Source organism: Brienomyrus brachyistius, unplaced genomic scaffold (genome assembly GCF_023856365.1).
Source record: "Brienomyrus brachyistius isolate T26 unplaced genomic scaffold, BBRACH_0.4 scaffold509, whole genome shotgun sequence".
NCBI classification, from domain to species: Eukaryota; Metazoa; Chordata; class Actinopteri; order Osteoglossiformes; family Mormyridae; genus Brienomyrus; species Brienomyrus brachyistius.
This window is the reverse complement of record NW_026042784.1, coordinates 76,925-98,675: the sequence shown is the minus strand read 5'-3', so window position 1 is coordinate 98,675 and position 21,751 is coordinate 76,925. Positions and strand designations below refer to the sequence as shown.

At 44.5% G+C, this 21,751-nt stretch overlaps 1 long non-coding RNA gene across 1 annotated transcript; it reads left to right on the top strand.

Moving 5' to 3' along the window:
• Window positions 1-8,074: 8,074 nt before the first annotated feature.
• LOC125729144 (uncharacterized) lies at window positions 8,075-9,282 on the top strand. Its single transcript, XR_007389623.1, has 3 exons — window positions 8,075-8,113; window positions 8,214-8,284; window positions 9,246-9,282. It is a non-coding gene; the product is annotated as an uncharacterized LOC125729144 (long non-coding RNA).
• The last annotated feature ends 12,469 nt before the right edge of the window (window positions 9,283-21,751 follow it).

Sequence of the window (21,751 nt, the reverse complement as noted above, 5' to 3'; positions counted from 1 at the left end):
TGATGTCCCCAGGTGAGGTCAACAGCACCCCCTCTCCAATGTAAACAGTAGGAACCAGGAGCTGCCTCCCCTTTCTGATATTCCGGATGGTTTGCCAGAACCTGTCAGCTGCCTCCGGAGACCCCCAGGCTATTAATTCCCAGTAGGCCTTCTTCAGCTTGACAGTCCCCCTCACCTCTGGTATCCAGCATCGGGTACGAGGTTTCCGCCACGACTGGCATCGACAACCCTGCTAGCCACAGCTCCATATGGCTGCTTTCACAATGGAGGTGCAGAACAGTGTCCATTCAGACTCAATGTTCCCAACCTCCCCCAGCATCCAGTTGGAGTTCTGCCGGAGATGCGAGCTAAAGATCTGGCGTACAGGAGCCATACGTTCCCAGCAGACTCTTTCTGTATGCTTGGGCCTACCAGGTCTGACTGTCCTCCCCTACAACTTGAGCCAACTCACTACCAGATGGTGATCAGTTGACAGCTCTGCCCCTCTCTTCACCTGAGTGTCCAATACAGAAGTCCTAAGTTCAGATGAAACGATTATAAAATCGATCATCGACCTGTAGCCCCGCGCATGTTCATACCATGTCCACTTATGGACACCCTTATGCTTGAACATGGTGTCCGTTATGGAAAAACCATGCATTACACAGAAGTCCAACAACTGAACACCAACAAGGTTCCGATCAGGGAGTCCGTTCCTCCCAATCACCCTCCCCTTCAGGCCACACTGTCGTTGCCCACATGAGCGTTGAAGTCCCCCAGCAAAACGATGGATTCCCCTCATGGTGCACTAATCAGCACACCACTCAGGGAGCAAGTACAATCTATAGAATAGAATAGAATAGAATAAACCTTTATTATCCCACGAATGAGAAATTTAGGTGTTACAGAGCTCTTGCACAAAAACGTAATATAGCACAATAGGAGCAGGTAGATACACAAAGATATAAATACAAATGTACAAAAGTTTTGGAAATAAATAAAGATGTACAGAGATATGTACAAAATGTACAGAGATATGTACACAAGTGCGGGGGTGGGGTGGGGTGTGAATGATCCTGGTTACAGCATGTGATATGTCAGTTAAACATATATGAGTAAAAAATACTCACGCTAAACTGTTATAATGTCTGACAGCCGCTGGTAAGAATGACCTGCGGTAGCGCTCCTTCCTACACTGTGGGTGTAGAAGTCTATTGCTGAATGAGCTGCTCAGAGCTCGTACAGTCTCATGCAGGGGGTGGGAGGTGTTGTCCATAATGGATGTTAGCTTAGACCGCATCCTCTCATCCCCAACCTGCTCAATGGATTTCAGTGGGCAGCCCAGGACAGAGCTGGCCCTCTTCACCAGTTTGTCCAATTTCCCCCTGTTCCTCTCTGCAATTCCACCACACCAGCAGACCACAGCATAAAAGATAGCAGATGCTACCACAGTGTCATAGAAGGACCTTAAGAGAGTCCTGTTCACCCCAAAGGATCTTAGCCGCCTAAGCAGGTGAAGACGACTTAGACCCTTTTTGTAAACTGCCTCAGTGTTTGTAGACCAGTCCAGTTTGTTGTTTAGGTGAACACCCAGGAATTTGTACTCCTTCACCGTTTCAATGTCCAGACCCTGGATGTTCACCGGTGTAGTAGGAGAAGACTTCTTGCTGAAGTCAATCACCAGTTCCTTCGTCTTGCTGGCATTAATATGAAGATGGTTCAGTTCACACCAGCTGACAAAGCGATCGATGACCCCCCTGTATTCCAGCTCGTTCCCCTCTGACACCCGACCAACAATGGCAGTGTCGTCTGAAAACTTCTGTAGATGGCAAGTGTCCGTGTTGTAATTGAAGTCCGCAGTGTATAGGGTGAAGAGAAAAGGGGCGAGTACTGTTCCTTGTGGGGCCCCCGTGCTACAGACTACCACCTCAGACACACAGTCCCGGAGTCTCACATACTGGGGTCTCCTGGTGAGGTAGTCCGTAATCCACGCAGACAACTGATGGTCCACTCCCGCTCCCTCTAACTTCCCCCTCAGCACTGAGGGCCGGATTGTATTGAAGGCACTTGAGAAGTCAAAGAACATGACTCTCACAGTGCTCCTAGCCGTCTCTAGGTGAGAGAAGGCCCGATGCAGCAGGTAGATGACAGCGTCATCCACCCCGATGTTCGGCTGGTAGGCAAATTGCAGCGGGTCCAGATCCCTCCTGACTAGCGGGCGAAGGTGGTGAAGTACAATCCTCTCCATGGTCTTCATCAGGTGTGAAGTCAGGGCAACAGGTCTGAAGTGGTTCAGCTCCTTGGGGTGCGTTGTCTTTGGGACCGGTACCACGCAGGACGTCTTCCACAGAACGGGGACCCTCTCCAGACTGAGACTGAGGTTAAAGATGTATGTGATGACCTGGCACAGTTGACCTGCGCAGTCCCTCAACAGTCTGGAGCTGATTCCATCTGGACCTGCGGCCTTCCTGGTTTTCATCTTCATCAGCTGACTCCGCACCTGGTCAGTTGTGATGGAGAGGCCACAGTGTAGGTTGTGGGTGGGTGACTCCTGCTGAACGGCATGGGGGGGAGGGGCAGTAAGGCCGTTGGGGGACAAAGGGGGCAGATGGGGTGCCGCCAGTATCCCCGGTGCTGTGACTACTGTGGGGGGTTGCAGGGAGGTGTGAAGGAGGTGTGATGAGCTCTGGTGGATAGGGGGGGGTTGGGCTACTGAGTCAAACCTGTTAAAGAACTGGTTCAATCTATTAGCCCAATCCTGGTCGCCAGACTCCGGATCCCCTCCACTCGCCTTGCTCCGTCCGGTGATGATATTAAGTCCCTTCCACACCCCTCTTGTGTTGCTCTGCTGGAGCTGCTCCTCCAGCTTCCTCTTGTATCTGTTCTTTCCCCGCCTTATCTCTCTCCTTAGCTCCTTCTGGACTCTCCTAATTTCCTCTCGATCTCCGGATCTGAAAGCCCTCCTTTTTTGCTCCAGCAGAGTCCTCAGGTCTGGAGTCAGCCATGGTTTGTTGTTGGAGTAACACCGTACTTTCCTAGTCGGTACAGTGTTATCCATGCAGAAGGTGATATAATCTGTTATGCAGGCCGTCAGACTGTCAATGTCCTCCCCGTGTGGGCTGCATAGCACCTCCCAGTCTGTGGTTTGGAAGCAGTCTTTCAGTGCCAGACTCGCCTCTTCAGACCATTCTCTCACATACCTTGTAGTGGGGGGTCGTTTGCATACTAAAGGTATGTATGAGGGAACCAAATGGACCAGGCTGTGATCTGAACGACCCAGTGGGGGGAGGGTTGATGCTCTGTAAGCGTCCTTAGTATTTGCATACAGTAAGTCCAGTGTTTTGTGTTCCCTGGTGCAGCAGTCCACATACTGGGTGAAAGTAGGGAGAGTTGAGGACAAGGAAACATGATTAAAATCCCCAGAGATGAAAAAGAAGGCTTGGGGGTGTGATGTCTGTAGCTGGGACACCACTGTGTGAATTGTCTCACATGCTGCTGCCGCATCTGCCGTCGGCGGAATGTAAACAGTTATCGCGATGACTTGCGTGAATTCCCGCGGCAGGTAATATGGTCTGATGCTGACCGCCAATAGCTCCACATCCCGTGTACAGCATTGCTCCTTAACACTGATGTGCCCCGGTTTACACCATCTCTCGTTCGCATACATCACAATCCCCCCACCTTTCTTCTTGCCGGTCTCCTTTCCATCTCGGTCCGTTCTCACCAGGTGGAATCCCGGTACAGTTACGTGTGAGTCTGGAGTGAGGTGTGTCAGCCAAGATTCTGTATAGCACATCATGCTCACCTCCCGGTACTCTCTCTGAAGTCTTGTCAGCGCCGTTAACTCATCGATCTTATTAGGGAGAGATCTAACATTCCCCATAATGATCGAGGGTACAGATGGTTTGTACCTTCTCTTCCGCTCTCGACATTTAACTCCAGCTCTGCAGCCCCGTCTCCTCCGCCGCAGCTCCCTGGGGATCTCTGGTCTTTCCCTGGGGTGTATCGGCTGGTTACGAAGCGCTAACAGCTGATCCCGGGTGTAAACAATGAAGCCGCTGCTTGAAGAATCTCCGTGTACCGGGTAAAACAGTCCGTAAAGGATTAAAAAACAAAAAAGTAAGTTCACAAGTTGCCTTTGACTAGCATACTTGTGATTAGTTGAAAGAAAAGGTGAAAAAAACAAGGAAAATAGATAAGATAGGTTAAAAGGTGGTCAGAGCTGCTGTAACTAGCTGCCACTCTCGTGGCGCCATCTTGAAAAGAAGTTTTTTTTTTATTCTCCTTACAAAGCTCTAAAAATACATTTAGTTTCTACCAATATATATTTGAAAAGTTTACCATTCAAGTTTCTGGGGGTGTTTTAAAATGTTTCAATGACAAAACTTTGCAGAGTTTGGTGAAATTTCTTTTTCATCCCGTGGGCAGCAGAGCTGACTCCAGCAGGTTAAAGACACATCAGGGAGGATACAAGAGGATTAGGCAGACATGGTGGGCAGGGCAGGACATGACAAAATGGTCTATCCATTGTGTGATGTGAGGTTGAACTCTTCAACCTCAAGTCTCTGTGTCCAAAGTTTTGATTTGGTTGTATTCTCTATATAGCCTATATGAGCAGTCTAGTCAGCTTCCTCTGTGTGAAGTATTGTTTTCTATGAGCTACTATCAAGCTACTTTTAGTGAGTGTGTTCATATCAAAGGATTCACTCCCAGTTCAGACCATTTCACGCTTCTCCTCAACTCTGATTCTTGCATCCCTGTCTGGTTATTTATTCATGCTGCATTTGATAGGTCCTATGGGACGAGCTGATACAGCAGGGTATCCTGCCCGAGTTGGGCGGCTCACCGAGTGTTGCATTCACTCCTGTGCGATTGTCGGCTGCAGCGGACGATTTGGGGCTGGTGATCCGCATGGATTTCAGGGATCCTCACTCAGACAGGGAGGACCTGCTGCTGACAATTTGGCTTAGGAAGCTGGAACTGAAGATTAAAAGGTAGGAGTACCAGGCTCAGCTACTCCGTGTCCAGGCAGTGGAAATAGTGGCTGATAAGGAGGTGGCATTGTGAAGGGTGAATAAAACCCTGTTCCCCTTCCGTGTAAGGTACACTCACCAGGTATAACCCTTCATTCAGGCCTGTCCGCCCATGACCGAGCTTGTGCCCCAGACACTCCTCGACCTAGCCTCCGTTCTCCCTCAGGTTTACCAGTCTCACAGGAAATTGGAGTTGGAAATTCGGCCTTTGATGTCAGTCGTCATATCGGTCTTGTTCCTGTGTTTTGTGAGAATGAGGTGGATGCCTACTTCTCTATTTCTGAATCGATCGCTACGACTTTTAACTGGCCTTGACATCTCTAGTCACTGTTGCTGCAATCTGAGCTAGTGGGTAAAGCGCAGGAATTGTGTTCGGCTCTCACACTAGAACAAAGCCTTGATTTTGGCATTGTGAAAGCTACAGTTTTAAGGGAGTATGAATGTGTACCTGAGTCTTACCAACAGAGTTTTCGGAAGCTGAGCAAATCCCCCAGCCCGACCAGCCAAGTTGTGGCTAGTAGGAATAGTGCTGCACCCCTGACCCAAGAGGTGGAGTCAGCTTTCAAACCTTTTGCCTTCACCGGATCTGTTTCGCTTAGCGAGACTGATATGCAACATCCGGTGACTATCCTGCGAGATATGGGTGCTGCCCAGTCATTTCTATTGGAAGGAATTGCCCCTCTCGATGGTACGTCAGCTTATGGTACAAATGTGCTTGTACAGGGCATCGACCTGTGTGTGACGGCGGTCCCTTTGCATAATGTGTTCCTAACTACTCCAGATTTCTCTGGGTTCTTCCATATGGCAGTTCAGCCTCGCCTACCTGTTCCTGGAATATAATTTATTTTGGAGAATGACATTGCTGGAGAAAGAGTTGTTCCTCTACCTGAAGTCATCTCCGAACCAATGTTATGTTCAAACGATGTTTCTGTAGAACGTGTTTACAGCCTGTGTGTTCACCCGTGCCCAAAGGCATATATTTGCGGACATAGACCTAGCTTATACATTTATGTATGACTCTCCTTCAGCCACCCCGTCATTTTGTGATTTTGACACCCCTGTTGCTCGCCCTGTTATTGTTTCCCCTGAAGTTCCTTCTATGAAGGAAGCCTTGGTTAAGGCTCAGGGAGCTAATCTCTCCTTGGAGTCCTGTCGTGCCGCCTCTGTCGAGGAGACGGTTTTCAAGAATCACCCCACTGCTTACTTCCTACGTGATCAAGTGCTTATGTGTAAGTGGACCCCTCCGAATATGCCTTTCGATTGGTCTTCGGTATATCAGGTAGTAGTCCCTGGGAAATATTGGACATATGTGTTGTCCCTCGACCACGATCATCCATGTTCGGGTTATCTAGGAATTAAAAAGGCGTTATCCAGTCTCCTAAAGTCATTTCTTCTGGCCTGGGGTAAACTCGGATACAAAGAGGTATTGTAAGTCCTGTCATGCCTGTCAAATAGTGGACAAACCAAATCAGGTAATTATTCCAGCTCTGTTATGGCCCATACCTGTGATCGGTGAACCTTTCAAACATGTACTTATAGACTATGTCGGTCCTTTACCAAAAACTCACTCGGGCAATATTTATCTATTTACATTAATGTGCACTTTGACTCGTTTCCCAGAAGCTATCCCCATTCGCAGTCTTAGATCCCACATTATAGTGATAAAATTCTCTCTGATCAAGGTACCAACTTCACATCAAAACTATTTGCCCAAGTGGTTTGTGAGTTGGAAGTTTGGTACTCAGTATCCAGCACTTACCATTTAATAACATGCGCCACACTTTCTGTATAGATGCACGGAAAGATTGGGATGAGGGTGTGCCCCTCCTCCTCTTTGCTATCTACGACACCATCCAGGATTTGACTGGGTTTAGTTCTGCTGACCTCGTGTTTGGTCATTTGGTTCGAGGTCCCCTCAAAGTGCTTCAGGAGCAGTGATTGTCTGCTGTTAGACCCTTAGCTAGGACGTCCCTTGGTACCTTGCAAGTAAAAATGAAGGCACAGTTCGATAAAGCTGCTACAGAGCAGTCCTTCCCTTTGTCCAGTTCCTTCCTTTGTGCTCGGTTTTAAGATCCCTATGTCATCCACTCTAAGCTGAGCGCTGCCAACTATGTGATAGAAACCCCAGATCATAGGAGGAAGTCCAGGGTTTGTCACATAAACATGTTTAAACCCTACCTCGATCGTTCAGCCTCTGCCCTCTCGTCCATTTCTCTCCCGGACCCCACTCTAGTAGAAATGGTGGCTGTTAGTGAATATTCGCCGGAGGGTGATGAGCCACACCTAGAAAAAATTGTTTACCGTGTGCTCGCTTCCCAAATTCAGAAGCTCTTCAGACTCTTCCTAGCCGGTTAACCCACTTGCCACCCAGTCTGACATCTTGTTGTGTTTCTACATAACCTTTTTCATGATCAATCATTTGCGTATCTTTGCTTTTTGTCTTGGAGTGGCCCATTCTCTGAGGTCCTGGAACAGTAGTTCATAGACTTTAAACACTTTGATGGAAACTTCATCTGTATATTATCACTCTGTGTTATCGGTATGGAGACAAAGTGAAGGATAATGTGTCTTTGTGGGAATCACATACTAGCTACTTAAGTTACTCCGTCACTCAGAACGGTCAGAATAATTCGGCTAGAACAGAGGAATCCCGAGAGACTTTATTCATTGTTTTAACCTGTCTTTGTTGTCCATTCATTGTTTCGTTCGATGTTCCATTGTTTTATTCTATGTTTCTGGGTAACACTGTAGCCTCGCACCTCCAGGGCTGTGGGTTGTGCTCTGCGTGTGTGGAGTTTGCATGTTCTCCCCTCTGCCATCTGGGTTTCATTCTGGAGCTCAAACGCATGCGATTAGGCGGATTGGAATCTCTAAATCGCTAACTGTTTGCGTGTTTGTGACCTGCGGTGATACCATCAGGGTGTACCTTATGCTTATATACATAGAATCATATCTAGGTGCTGTTTCTGTTTGGCTGACTGGCTGAACAATACTGTCAGTTTAATATTGCTTCTGTGTAATGGAAATTTATTTCATGAATTTTATGAATTTATTTCATTCGCAGACATGGGGATGACCTGATTGTAACACCCTTTGCTCAGGTAAATATGACATTGGGGCAAAGAATATGAATTTATGAAGGTTGGCCTTTGCAGTGTTTATTTTTTAGGAGTCTTGATGTTCTGTGTTTTTCTCACGTAGGTGCTTGCGAGCCTTCGTAGCGTGAGGAACAACTTCACCGTGCTGACCAATGTGCAGTGTGGCTCCAGCAAGTACGTGGCTCATCACTCTGAAATAATATTGGTTTAACTGTAAATGATATTCTCCGTTTTGTTGTAAGCTCCAGACTAAACAATTTTATTATGTGTCAGAGTCTGAATATTTTGGACTTCACCATTATGTTTGCGATGCCGCTTGTTGACCACTAGGGGGCAGGCGTGTTTTCACCTCAAAGCACATGGTGAATTTCACCCACCTCCATTCTTGTACTTCATTCTTCGTTTTGCTTTTTGCAAAAGCACGAATATGCACACGTTCCATTATTTTCCAATAAAAAATGTGATTCCGGTACATTGGTCGAAAGCACTTTCTTATGCATTAACGTAACTTACAGAAGTGAAACAGCGTGTAGTATTAGACCCAGTGTCATGAATCTAAAATGACATTTGGTCTGATGTGGTTTTAAGCTCCTCTCTCACACACCACATAAGCAGTGAAGCTGAAAATTCTAAAAACTGGGTCAGTGTCAAGAATTATATCGACTGGCCCGTATAAGCAAACTTTGCTTAAAGTCCTTCATTCAGAACAGTCTGGGTTCAAAGGGAAAAGTCTGTAATTGTTGGACACAGTTCAGTTTGTCCCTGGCGCATGCTTGCTTCATTATACACACACTTCATCTCCAGGACCAGGAATCAGGATTTCATTCTCTATTAAAATGAGAAAGTAAAGTAAGGGGTGATTAATGCGCCGTATAAGATGCTGGATCTTCATGTGTTGTAGAAAATCCTGAAAGTAAGTTTTGGCTCTAGGAGCACCCAAGCGAGTGGTGATGTACTGCAGTCCCATTAGCCTCTGGGGTCTGCTGAAAGAGCACTTTTACCAGCCTCACGAGTCTGCCTTGATCTCTGAGAACATCTGAGGCCCTCTAGACTGGGGGAGTCACTGTTAGGGAATCTGGGCTGTTTGGTCTCACTGCTATCACACTGAAGGTGCTCATCTGTCCTTTCTCCCCAGGAGGTCCCCTGCAGCCCCCCAGCCCCCTGTCACCACCCGAGTCTGTCTGCCTGGTAAGTCCACCTCAGCTCCCACAGTGCCCTGGGGCTTGAGGTGCCTGAGCTGAGAGGCTTGGCTGTGTCCAATCTTCTGATCTGCTTGTGGAGACTACAATCATGCTAGCATATTAGCATCAAAACAGGAAGTCGGCATCTCACAGCCTAGGAATGTCGTCGACACTAGAAACAAAGATCCTCAGATCAGAGTTGAGTAGAGTAAAGACCACTTCCGGTTATCTCACTGCTGATTTCCTGGAGCTGCTAGATTCCCTCAACCTACAACAACATGTTGATGTCCCCACACATTCCAGGGGTCACACACTTGACTTGGTCATTTCAAACTTCGCCCCCATCAGTAATCTACAGGTATATGATCTTGGTATCTCGGACCATAAAGTAGTGTCAATGGAGCTGGCCTTTCTCTCCCCCCCATATCATTGAATTATATTCAATTAAACCATTTTAACAACGTGTAACAGACTGGGCCACAGCCTGCGTAGTAGAGGTCTAGGCTGCCCAATCCTCCAAACGGAGAAGGTACAGCAGGATGTAGGTCCCTGTACCCTCACCAATCGCCTCCCTAGTCTGCTACATGCACTACGTGAGCAGATCGGCTAAGGCTCCAGCACTTCCCTATCAGCGTCACGGTGCCAACCTGGAGTGTAGTACTGTTGGGGATAGCGTGATGTTTAAGTACCCACACCGTACCCCCACCCCCCGACCGAAGTACCCAGCAGTAGCAGGTGAGACGCCCCTACTCCGGAGAGAGCCTAAATAATAGAAGCAGGGTAACCACTGTACACCAGGATAGGGTAAATTGAACACATAGGCAGTTTATTCTCTGTAAGATTACTAAATTATTAGATGGAAAGAACCAAAGCTCACATAAAACAAAGGACTGCAATTACCAAATTGAGTTTCACCAACCACCTGACTCCCCTCTATTAATGAAACCCCAGCCCCAGTCACCCTACTGAGCGCTCAGTGTCTAACGGTGGAGGCTTCAAGCAAGAACTCCCGTTTACCTCCGACGGGATATTTTTTACCCTTCATATAACACGTTCGTAGTAACCTTACAACAGGACACATTCATATTAAACATGCACAACAACCTCATAACAGAAATGAACCTTATTCATTTAGCACTTTATACCACCGGCACATTGTAATAATCCGTCCGATAACATCAACACTCCCATGCGAAAGTCTGTTCAGTACATTTACTTCCAAAAATGACCGCCAGAGAAATCAGGCATCCGGGCATGCAGTTAGAACATAGCGGGCCTGCCCTGCCAGGTGGTAGCGTGCGCAGAAAATGGGGTGTGCAGCAGCGATCTTTTAAAACTCCGCTTAGTGTCCGTCACGTTAGCAGAAGTCTTCTACTTCTTGGCCAAGTTGCTGATCACCCTGATGTACATTCGCCGAAATAAACTTTATTAAATATCACCTGCGTCGTCCTTGGTACTGGAGCTGATGAGTCGTCTCTGTATAGCAGGGAAGCTACCGCGATTCCTCCAAGCTCCGGTTCCCACTGCGCGGCACCGGGAGCAGCTCTCCTCTGTCGTTCTGGTAACACACAGCAATTTCCCTTCTCCGGAGCACCAACGTGGCTCGAACCTGCCTTCAGACTAATCTGGTCCTGTGTGACTACATTAAGGAATTCTCCCTACTTACTCTACATCACCCGAACGAACCAAAAAAAAACCTCCTTTCCCCCTCTCTCTCCCGCCAACTCCACTGCCCTGCTATACGCAGCCACGTTACGTCGTGACGCACCGTCACACTTGCTTTTAAACACCTTTGAATCACGAAATAAACTAAAGTAAATCATTATCAAATTGTCCGTGACCTTACATGACAAATAAAACAAAGCAGCTTGTAAATTATAACCCTTTAACACGCTTAATTTATCCGTGCTCTTTAGCACCTTGTAGTGAGCAAAAACGTAGTCCATTTTACTCGGCAAAACACCTTACAACAGAAATATTAAACATATATACATTTACAAATCAACCTTCAAAACCCACCTTGTTCCTCATCAACCAGGAGCTAAAACCATCACTGGTATTTAAGAAATTAACCAAAAAAGAATCGTAATATAACTATTCCTTTTTCACGGAACACACCTTGCTTCGACTTCCATGAAGTTTTCCCGCTACTGTGCGGTTTGCAACACTGGTTTACGGCAGCTTGTTGTTCTATGTTCCTTCAAAATAAAAGCCGTTCTTTCACAATAAAAGGCATCACTCGTCTTATACAGTTAAACAAGGAATAACATTTGTAACTAATAAATGGAATAAACGAAATATTAATACGGTCATTTAAACTCCCACCAAATCATTAGAGCTCAAATGGGAACCAAACGGAGTGATAATGATTTCCTAATGAAGAAATGACCTGTAACCGTTGACCTGTAAACATTACATTGTATGAAAACACAGTTTACATGACAGAATAAACCTTAAACTTCAGAATGTAATTAAACAGTCTCCAATAGCAAAACCAGTTTCTGCACTGGGCGTTCCACTACAGAAGGTTTACTGTAACATTGTCCTTTGTCCATCTTCCTTTCTCCAAAACGAAGCTTTACCTTTCTTACAAGTCCATCTTTGTCAGTTGTTGTGTCCATTACACGTGCTAATCTCCATTCATTGCGTGGCAAGTCATCCATTTTCTCCATCACAACATCTCCAACCTTCAAGTTTCTCCTTGGAGAGTGCCATTTCTGTCTTGTTGCGATGTTAGACAGATACTCCTTTTTCCAACGTGACCAAAACTGTTCTGATAAATACTGCACCTGCCGCCATCTTTTCCGTGCAAATGTGCGAAATGTGAATTTGCATTTTTACAGGGTGGTTCTGTAACACTCATTAATATTCATGAGAGAATATTACTGATTGGTCACTGAATGCCTTAAACCAGGGGAGCCCAAATCCAGTCCTGGAGGGCCAGAGTCCTGCACATTTTTGGGTTTCCCCTCATTTAACACACCTGATTCATCTCCTTGTGCTAATAACCACACAGCTCTTGAGCTGAATTATTTATGGTGGAACAGGGAAAGAGCTGAGCTACACAGGGCACCGGCCCCCCAGGACTGGATTTGGACACCCCTGCTTTAGGTAGAAGAAACAGGCAGCACAAGTCGATGTTAACTGGCCAATGAGGTAGTGCCCCTCTCATAAATATTAATCAGCCAGCCAATCGTGTAGGGCTTCACTCATGAATATTAAAAAGTTCTCCTGATCCACGGTGCTAAAAGAAATTAGCGCCCAGGACACACTGGATGTGCATCATGTGCGGCGGAAAATATCAAATTTCATTTCGGCGCCCATGTTAACAGATTAGAGCGGCCGCGTGCGCGAGATGCGGGGCTCACGCCTCGCGGTAGCGGCGCCGTATCTAGAGTCACGCGCGTGGTAAGCGGTTCGCTATGGAAGCGTATTGCATTCATCTGGGAAAAAAATCAAGTCTGTTTTTTCGAATTAATAAAATAATAATCCCGTTTTTCTGAGCAATATTTTTCTGTTTAATGAGGTAATGAGAACCTTTCTGTTTTTCATGATGCACGTCTCACTGTGTAGTTTAATCCGCTTTTTTTGATGGTTTGTAGACGGTATTATCATTAGTTTGCCGGCTTTGCGCGGCACCTATTCCGCCCCGCTCCACACTGCAGCGTTTCTCCCGGATCAGTAGATACAGTATGACATATGCTTCATGGAAATAAGCCGATGCATTTGAAATGCATTCAGACCGGCTTTGCTGTGACTAAAGACCATCTTTAGCAATCGCTGTAAATACTGAATCCTCATGGAGCGCAACTCCGGCGCCGGAAACAGCTTTTGTATCAGAATCCAGGTCCAAACTTTTATTAAATGTCACTTTAAATATGTAATAATATTACTTAAATATTCTGTTATTGATGGCCATTTTCATGCCGCACGCGCCGGAATTAGCAGTTAGAAGGAAAGACACTGACTTTAGTATTGATCTCTGGTGCCGTTTTGTGGTAAATATGCTTGTGATGAATATGTCTGATGAATATCGCTGCTTTGTAATTTTACTTCCCCGTAATTTCACTAATTAAGCTGTTAGTTTAGCTCGCTTCCCTCCGACATTTCCTGAGCTGTTTCATAAGCTTCAGTTCCCGCTTCGTTAGGGGAAGCTGTGCTGTTTTTATATCGTACAGAAACAGAAAGTACAGGCGGCCTGATGGGATTAATAATTCTTCCTCCTGCCTACAGACTGGACCCCAACACAGCAAACAGACGCCTGTCTCTGTCAGGGGGGAACAGGAAGGTGACAGAGGGGGCAGAGCGGCAGCCATATCCTGATCATCCAGAGAGATTTGACAGCCGCCCCCAAGTTCTGTGCAGAGAGAGTCTGACTGGCCGCTGTTACTGGGAGGCTGAGTGGGATGGATATGAAGCCTGGATAGGAGTGACTTATAAAGGAGTCATCAGGAGGAAAGGAGGGAGGGACTGTCTCCTTGGATACAATGACAAGTCATGGATTCTGTGCTGTTATACTGACAGTTACTCTGTCTGGCACAATAATAAAGAGACTCTCATACCCATACGGCCCTCAGGCTCCCGCAGAGTAGGAGTGTATCTGGACTGGGGGGCTGGTGCTCTGTCCTTCTACAGAGTCTTCTCTGATGGACTGACCCCCCTGCACAGATTCACCTCCTCATTCACTCAGTCCCTCTATCCAGGGTTTTGGGTTTATAGTGACTCCTCAGTGTCACTGTGACATGTTGCTGGTTCTCCTGGCAAAAAGGTGAAATCTCTGCTTTTTAACCTTTATAATCCTTTTCACTCTGAAAGTGTGTCATCTTCGCCATTTCAGAACCTCTGCTAAAATCATCCTAGTATTTGCAGCGACCGTCCAGTGCAGCCATGTATTTTTTGACTTGGCCACTAGCAGACCTCATACAGCTAGTCAATCTCGCACTGACTTTTTTAACCAATATATTTAATAATTTAATTGAGCTGTTGGTGAAATTTAGCAAAATCATGGAACGGCTGAGGTGCCCCTGAGGAGAAGTTTGGGAACTGATGTGGTGTTCATCTAGCCATCCAACTAGATATCAGTAACTTTTTAGAACACAGAAGAAATTATTACTAGTTTTTATTGTGTTACTCTTAATTTGCACACGTTCTAATGTTAAATTGTATTTTTTGTTCTAAGCCAAAGTACACTTGCTACCCAGATAAACAGCTTTAAACATTTCTTTGGACTGCCTAAGACTTTTGCACAGTACTGTATGTTTGACAAAAATAAATGCCTGTGTTCAGTGAGCTGATTAAACACGAAAAATATAGTATTATACATTTTCTCTCTGGCTAGAATATAACTAAATGTAATCCTGATTGGGGGGGGGGGCTTTCCCTCTCCCCTGTATATGTACATTTTATATATTTATGTGAAAAAATATTATGTGGTACCTTGGGCGGAGCTTAATTCTCCGCTTCTGACGTCATAAGAGGAAGTGGCTTATCCTTGATGCTGATTGGTCGAGGGTTTATGCCCATATATGGTATCAATACATGCTTATGCCACGTGTTGCAGATAGGGGGGTTTGGGAGATTAAACTTTAATAGAATAAACCCATGTATTTAATTAATGTGCTTTTTAAATTACGTTTTTAAGGTAAATAATAATAATAAAACATAGAACAGGATAATGGCAAGCTAGCGCATACACGTTCAGAGGGGGCGTCCGTCCGGCCCTGTGTTGTTAGTAAGCGCCGCGGCGTATTTTAAAAGAAAGCGCCCAAATGTTTTAAAAGAAGAAAGCACCAAGTGTGTTAAAGAAGAAAACCCTTAGTGTTATTTTAAAAGAAAAGCAGTGTGAATTTAAACAAACATGCCCGAAAGAAGCAGCAGAACAGCAAATTTAAACAAGCGAAAACAACAAACAAGCCCGTCGTTTTAAAAGAAGCGATCACTCATTACATTTAACCAACACGAAAGACTTTAGTTATATTTACCAGGTTTGAGAAAGCATGTAAGCGGCAAACTTTTAGAAGAAATAGGACGAAACGATCCTGGAGCTCCGACACATGCGACTGCCCTGTTTGAACAACGCGGGTCGGAATGGACGATCGCTAGTCCGGCGTTTGGCGCATGCGCACCCACGCCGACGCCCCTTTAAAAATGGCTACGCCGGCGGAGCGCCTGTTTTAGCAAATAAAACCCCTATAACCGTAATGTTTTTAAGTAATGAAGCACATTTCTGTCAATGTGAATAATAAAGTAAAGCGCTCTGAGCATTTTCGATAGCAATAATCAGGAAATAACGCGGTTAATTCTTGTTTAAACGAATGCATGCTCTCACTCTCGTGTGGCGCACGCGCGTAGATCCACACAGCATTTCCTTTATTGAGCCAGCTCGTTGCGTGAAGCTGCTGTCAAATGGCTACCAGGGGAAATTGTTGTCGTGAGGCGAACCGTTGGCCTGGATTGTGAGAAGCATGCCGCCATTCTGGCAGAATGCACACCAATTCTATATTTTATATGCTTATTTGTAAATAGTGTAAAATAATCTATTTCTAATTTAAATAAAAGTCGATCTCTAACCCCCCCCCCCCCCCCCCCCGGATTGCTTAGCTACAATTAGCTAAATTTATCTACGTATGGTTAATCAAAAGGTATAACCAGAACTTGAAAAGATGTATGACAACACATGCTGATCTTTTATTTAAAATAAGCCTCTTTAACCTCATCGTTTTTAAGCAATGAAACTCTTTTCGGCTAATGTGTTATTTAAAATAAAACATCTTAAGCATCTCCACAACAACGCGTGGACATTAGTGGAGCTGGAAATTACAGCTTCTCGTACAAAAACCCAAGCACTAATTTTTAAAGCACTTTACTGATAAGCAATCCTATCTACATAGTCTTCCTAACAACAATTTGCTTTGTTCTTGACAGCACACTTTGGCAGACAGCAGCCCACCGAGTCCCGGGTCGACGCTTGGATAAATGTGAATGGCTGAAGAGTGCTGTAACTTTTTGGTTTGAAAAATAAGAAAAATTTGAATTACAAAATAAAATGTTCTTAGAAAGTAATTTCATGTAACCACTAGTCTTAAAATTAATTACATCCAACAGTACATTTTTTAGTGTAGGTAAGTAGATGGATCGATAAAATTAAATAATTATTACAAATCACAAATAACTATTACAGTCATGGCCAAAAATATTGGCACTTGTGTCAAAAAACACACCCCTTCTCCTAGAAAATTGTTGCAATTGGATAAATGTTAAAATGTTTTCTCAAAATATAAAAAGAGATAATCTTCTGTTTTGCGTCTCATTACAAGCAAACTTGTTTTTTGTTTTTATGTCACTCTAGTATTTGATATCTAATTTTCAGTCTTCTGGCAATATAATCTGGTGAATGGGGAAAGACTTCCAGCAGGGGCTCCGGTTTCCTCCCACAGTCCAAAAGTGCGCAGGGTAGGTTAATTGGCAAATCTGAGTTGTGAGTGTTTGCGCCCTGCAGAGTGTTGACTCCTGCCCAGGGTTGGTTCCTGCCTACGCCTGTTGTTCCAAGGACAGGCTCCGGTCCCCCCCGCGACCTCAGTTTGGCTTGCTGTCTCCCCGCTTGGTTTTCTTTGGTTTACGTCTTCACTAGCCCCCTTGTTGCTTTGACTTGTGTGTAAGTTATGTATGTGTGATTGTATTGCTGCATAGGGAGTGACTGCTATTTTGTTTTGCAAGTGTGTGTTGGACTCTGTTTATTTGGTTAGGGAGTGAGGTGGAGTGTTTGTCTTTTGGTTTCCTTTTCTTTTGCACTTAGGTGAGATTAGCTGTGGGTCGCACTTGATAGTTGGGGATTTTGTTTGTTATTTTGGCTGTGGTCAGTCCCAAAGTCTTTTGCACTGGGTTATTTGTTCAGTGTCAGTATTATACATGGAAAAAAAATGAAAATACAAAAAATATCCCTTTGTCCACTGGTGTTCCCTTCTTGCCCTCACCCTGTTTGTCCCTTTATCCCATTCCCCTTTCCCGTGAATACTGTTACACTCCAACCCTAGACAGGATATCAAAACAGCATCTTACCTATCGTTTTAAAAGAGATGAGGGATATTAATCATTGACCTTTATCTTTGCTATTTCAGAAATCCGTATCTGCTACCTTGTGACTGGAAGTATACACTGTAAAAAAAAGGCAAAATTTGTCACAGTTTTAAACCATTTTACTACAGTATAATTATTTTTTTCCTCTTATGTTAAATGACAGAAAAGTTTTTATCAAAACTACATTGCATAACTGGCATCGTAGTACTGATTAGCACCGATTCAGGCATCCCGATGAACAAATATGAAATTCATTTAAACTGTGGTACCTTAAATCCGTCAAGTTACCCCGATAAGCCAGTAACCCTGATTCGTAGTACAGGCCACTGATCGGTGTAAACGTATTGTTTAAACGGCGCTGTTGCATTACCAGGGTGAGACGTTGACTTGTTGGTTAGCTATAAAAACAGACGTTAGTGCAACTCCACGTTAATGGTGCGGTCATCATGGCTTATAAATGCTTATTATCGTTCATCATTGTTTGTGTCAGTAACGATAACATAAACACGGGTAGGCACCAGGAGAACATCATTGGCTCTTGCATCGATTACTTTTCCCGTAACACCCTTTAGATTGTTTCCCTGAAGGGCAGCAAACCGACAATTTCGGTGTGATTGAGCTGATCACGTGTGCATGGGGAGGGAATGCGGACCACATGACCTTCCCGGCGAGCTCAGCGCATCCAGCATCGCTTCGCAAATACAATCAAAATGTTTTATCTTTATTCACACTTTCTATCTTTATTCATTATCTCTACGATCTCACTGCTGGACGAATGCCTGGCATTCAGAGCATTCTTTATTAGCCATTTGCCTTTGGATGCAGTTTATTTGCATGCCCCAAAGCTTCCAGGCATCAGTAATTGCTTCCCATGTTACTCCGGTCCTGGGGTCTTCTGTAACTGCCCTTTGGGATTACATATATTCAGCATATGCTTTTGTCCGAAGTGAGGAGAGTTTGGGGTCAGAGCACTTGGGTCTAAGGGACTTGCTCAAGGGCTTAACAATGTTACGATTACTCTGCCATGGGAGTTGAACCAACAACCAAACTGGCAGAGATGGCCAACCTGCTGAGCTCCACACCCGCTGACGATCTCCTTTTCCTGTCTGCTGCAGTCTCCATGGACCTGAGTCCAGAGAAGCACTCTGAACTTGAGGACATCCGGCTGAGGAAAGGAGCCCTTCTGCTGGAGATCCAGAGGCTATCACATTAACAATTACTGGTTGAAAAATGAATTGCTGTTAGTGTCTTAAATCATACTGCTGTAAAAGTAAAATTTACAAGAGAAATCAATATGCTTAGAATATGGGTTAAGATGGAAAATAATCCGTATTATTTGGGTTGTACAACTTTGTACTCCATAATTTTAATATTTTATCACGAAGCCTGAAGAGCAATATGAACTGTATCATGCTTTAAGTAAATTGTCTCATCCTTTATTTGTATTTAACTTCTACAGAACTTTGCAGGCTCATCTAGGATGGAGAATTTCTGCTGCTGAGCGCATTAGAAGAGATTCTCAGAGGGAGATACGAGTCCTAGGTGCCTGACAGAGTTAGGACCGACTCCAATAATTCTGCACTGTCTCCCAGATTAGAGGAAAAAAATGTATTTTACTGAAAATTTCATTTATGAAATTTTACCTTAGACTTGGTCAGCAGCCATGTGGATAAATTTCAGAACTACAGACGGTCTGTGGGTTGGGGGGGACAAGCAGGTTGGCCGGTGGGGGCACGCGGAATGCTCCTGGGGGTGTGGTGGGTGTGCTTATATGATTTACAGGAGCCGAGGCTAACAAAGGCACTAATCTGCACAAACAGCCTCCTGTACGAAGTTTTACATGAAAAGGGGCCATGGGCTTGTTGGCGCCATGTTTCTTAGCAGACTGACTAATACAGCCAACTGGACCGTCTACCTCTTCAAAAACATCAAAATGGGGTCAAAATGGCCCCATCTGTGTTAATTTGCATCATTAATTATGGCATAAATCAATACATTCCAGATGAATTTTAAGGTAATTTCAACAAAAGCCTGTAATATCATTTTCGACCACCATGTGACACCACAAGCCGTTGGAAAACCACTAAGATGTCAATATGAGATTTGGCAGAACTGAAAATATGATGTTAAATGTATCACAGTGCAATAGTTTTAAAAATAAATCAATGACTTTGCATGACAATTTTATGTGTTTTGTCAAATAAAAAACCTGAAGTATCTGAACAATTTTATTTGTTTTGCCAAATAAAAAACCTGAAGTATTTGAACTTGAACTGATACTGAGCAAAATATTACCTCTTACTTATATGAAGGTTCGCATTATCTATGATGTAGAATAAAAGACACAAGTAAACAATCCATTTCTTTGTTTTAAAGAAACAGATTAGCTAAGAAAACCAATTCCCACCCTGTGGAATCAATGTGCATCAGCTGTTTGTGGCCACTGCCCCGTGCACAATCTGCCACTGAAGATCCACCGTGTGCTTCTCAATGGGGGGCTTGTACAGGGACCTCCAACATCCCCGCGGGGAAGATCCAGGCCTCAACAAACCTGACCACCTAGAATCCGCCAGTCCACTCAGTGCCCGAAAATGCAGCACTTTAACACAAGCCTGGTACAGACCTTTCTTAGACAAATCTCTAAGAGCCACCTGCTGAAGAGACACGAAAGAGAGCAGCAAACCCACCTCCTCCCGATGACCCTCTACAGCAGGAGGGAAAAATGGGGACTACTGCCTCCTCCCAACTCAAGCACATTCTTAGTTGCCTCTGGTAGCGTGCAGACAATGTCCTCCAAAGCTCTCTGAAGAAGTCTGGGGGAGGGGGAAACATTTCCGCATGTAGGGGGCCAGTGGCATTTAATTATTTACAGAAAATTCCATAGAGCCAATGTAGGAACCTGAGGTCAGTTTAACACAGGTCACTGTCCGTGGTGCTGAAACCTTTACTTGATGGGCTGGTCCTGAACGAATACAATGGCTGGCCAGCGTGCCTCACTATGTGTTTCCACTGACTGACACCTTCACATGTAATGTGATTGTTAACAATGAGGAACATTTTACAAGTTACTACAGGAAGCAATATTTACATGCCTGTAGCTTTCATTTCTCACCACAGAAAACCCAAAAAAAAAGAAATAAGAAATACATTCATGTTATATCCAATATATTACTTCATCATTTAAAATCACAAAACATATTTGACTGTTAATCTCTATGTTTTAATAATTTCAATAGCATTGCGTGATTTGCTTAATTTTTTCAAAAGCCACTGTGAAAGCGAAATTTAAAGAAGTTTGGTCCCCTTACCCCTAGCATTGGGTAAGAGAGCCGAGGGCTGCTGGGATTGTTCTCAATGTCTTGTTGGTGCCGTGTGGGTTGTGCTGCACAAACAGCTTCAAGTTATGAGATAACATGAGCAGATGCGTCATTAGTGCTACACAAGATATTGTCATGACCTGGCTCAAGGCCATAAGAAAAAGTGGACCAGTGTTAAATCACTGTGACCTCACACCTCTTCAGATTGCAAGCCCATTTAAATGGCACAGAGGTACACAATGGGTGGCCTGTATCTGCCTCACTTAATGTGCACCAAAGACCTCATATGAGAACCACAAGAGCCACCCCAGATTTACCCACCATCATGAGAAAGACTGCCTTAATCATCTCATCGGTCCATTCCTTTATATTGGGGATTGTTGAGGATTTCAAATGCCTTAATATTACCCTCATGGCAGTTGAGTCCCACCATCACAGCCTTAAACTGTTTATTATTCACCTTTGGCAATTCCACTCTATCTCCTAGCAGAGAGAGTCGGGTTTGCGGGGTAAAGTAAAGCCTAGCCATTTGTCCAGGAGACCAAGAACTCTACCCCAAAATGGATATACCTGAGAGCACTGCCACAGCATGTGTAAATAAACCCCCACCTGCCTTCTAAAATTCCAACACTGATCAGTATTAATTAGTCCAGTTCTATTTAGTCTAACTAGTGTCCAGTACTATCTGTGTATAATTTTATACTGAATAAATTTAGCTTTTACTTCCCTAAAATATTTCCCCACTCTAGAAAGTATTCTTGACCATTCATCTTCTGCATTTTAACACTTGTGACTCAATGCCTCAGTTGCAAAAACTTCCAAAAACTCCCTCCTCCTCCTACATCATACTTACTCTTTAAGTCTGATTATGACATAAACATCCCATTTACGAATAAATCCCAGAGAGTTTTCACCCCTTTGGGTTGCCATTGTTTCCATACTTTTTACTATTTGTATTTGAGGATTGTGCCAAATTGAGGAATATGGCTGCATGTCATGTGATACTTTAAGCTTCTTATGTATTTTGATCCATATATTTCTCGAAAAAGATATTATCGGGTTTGTGT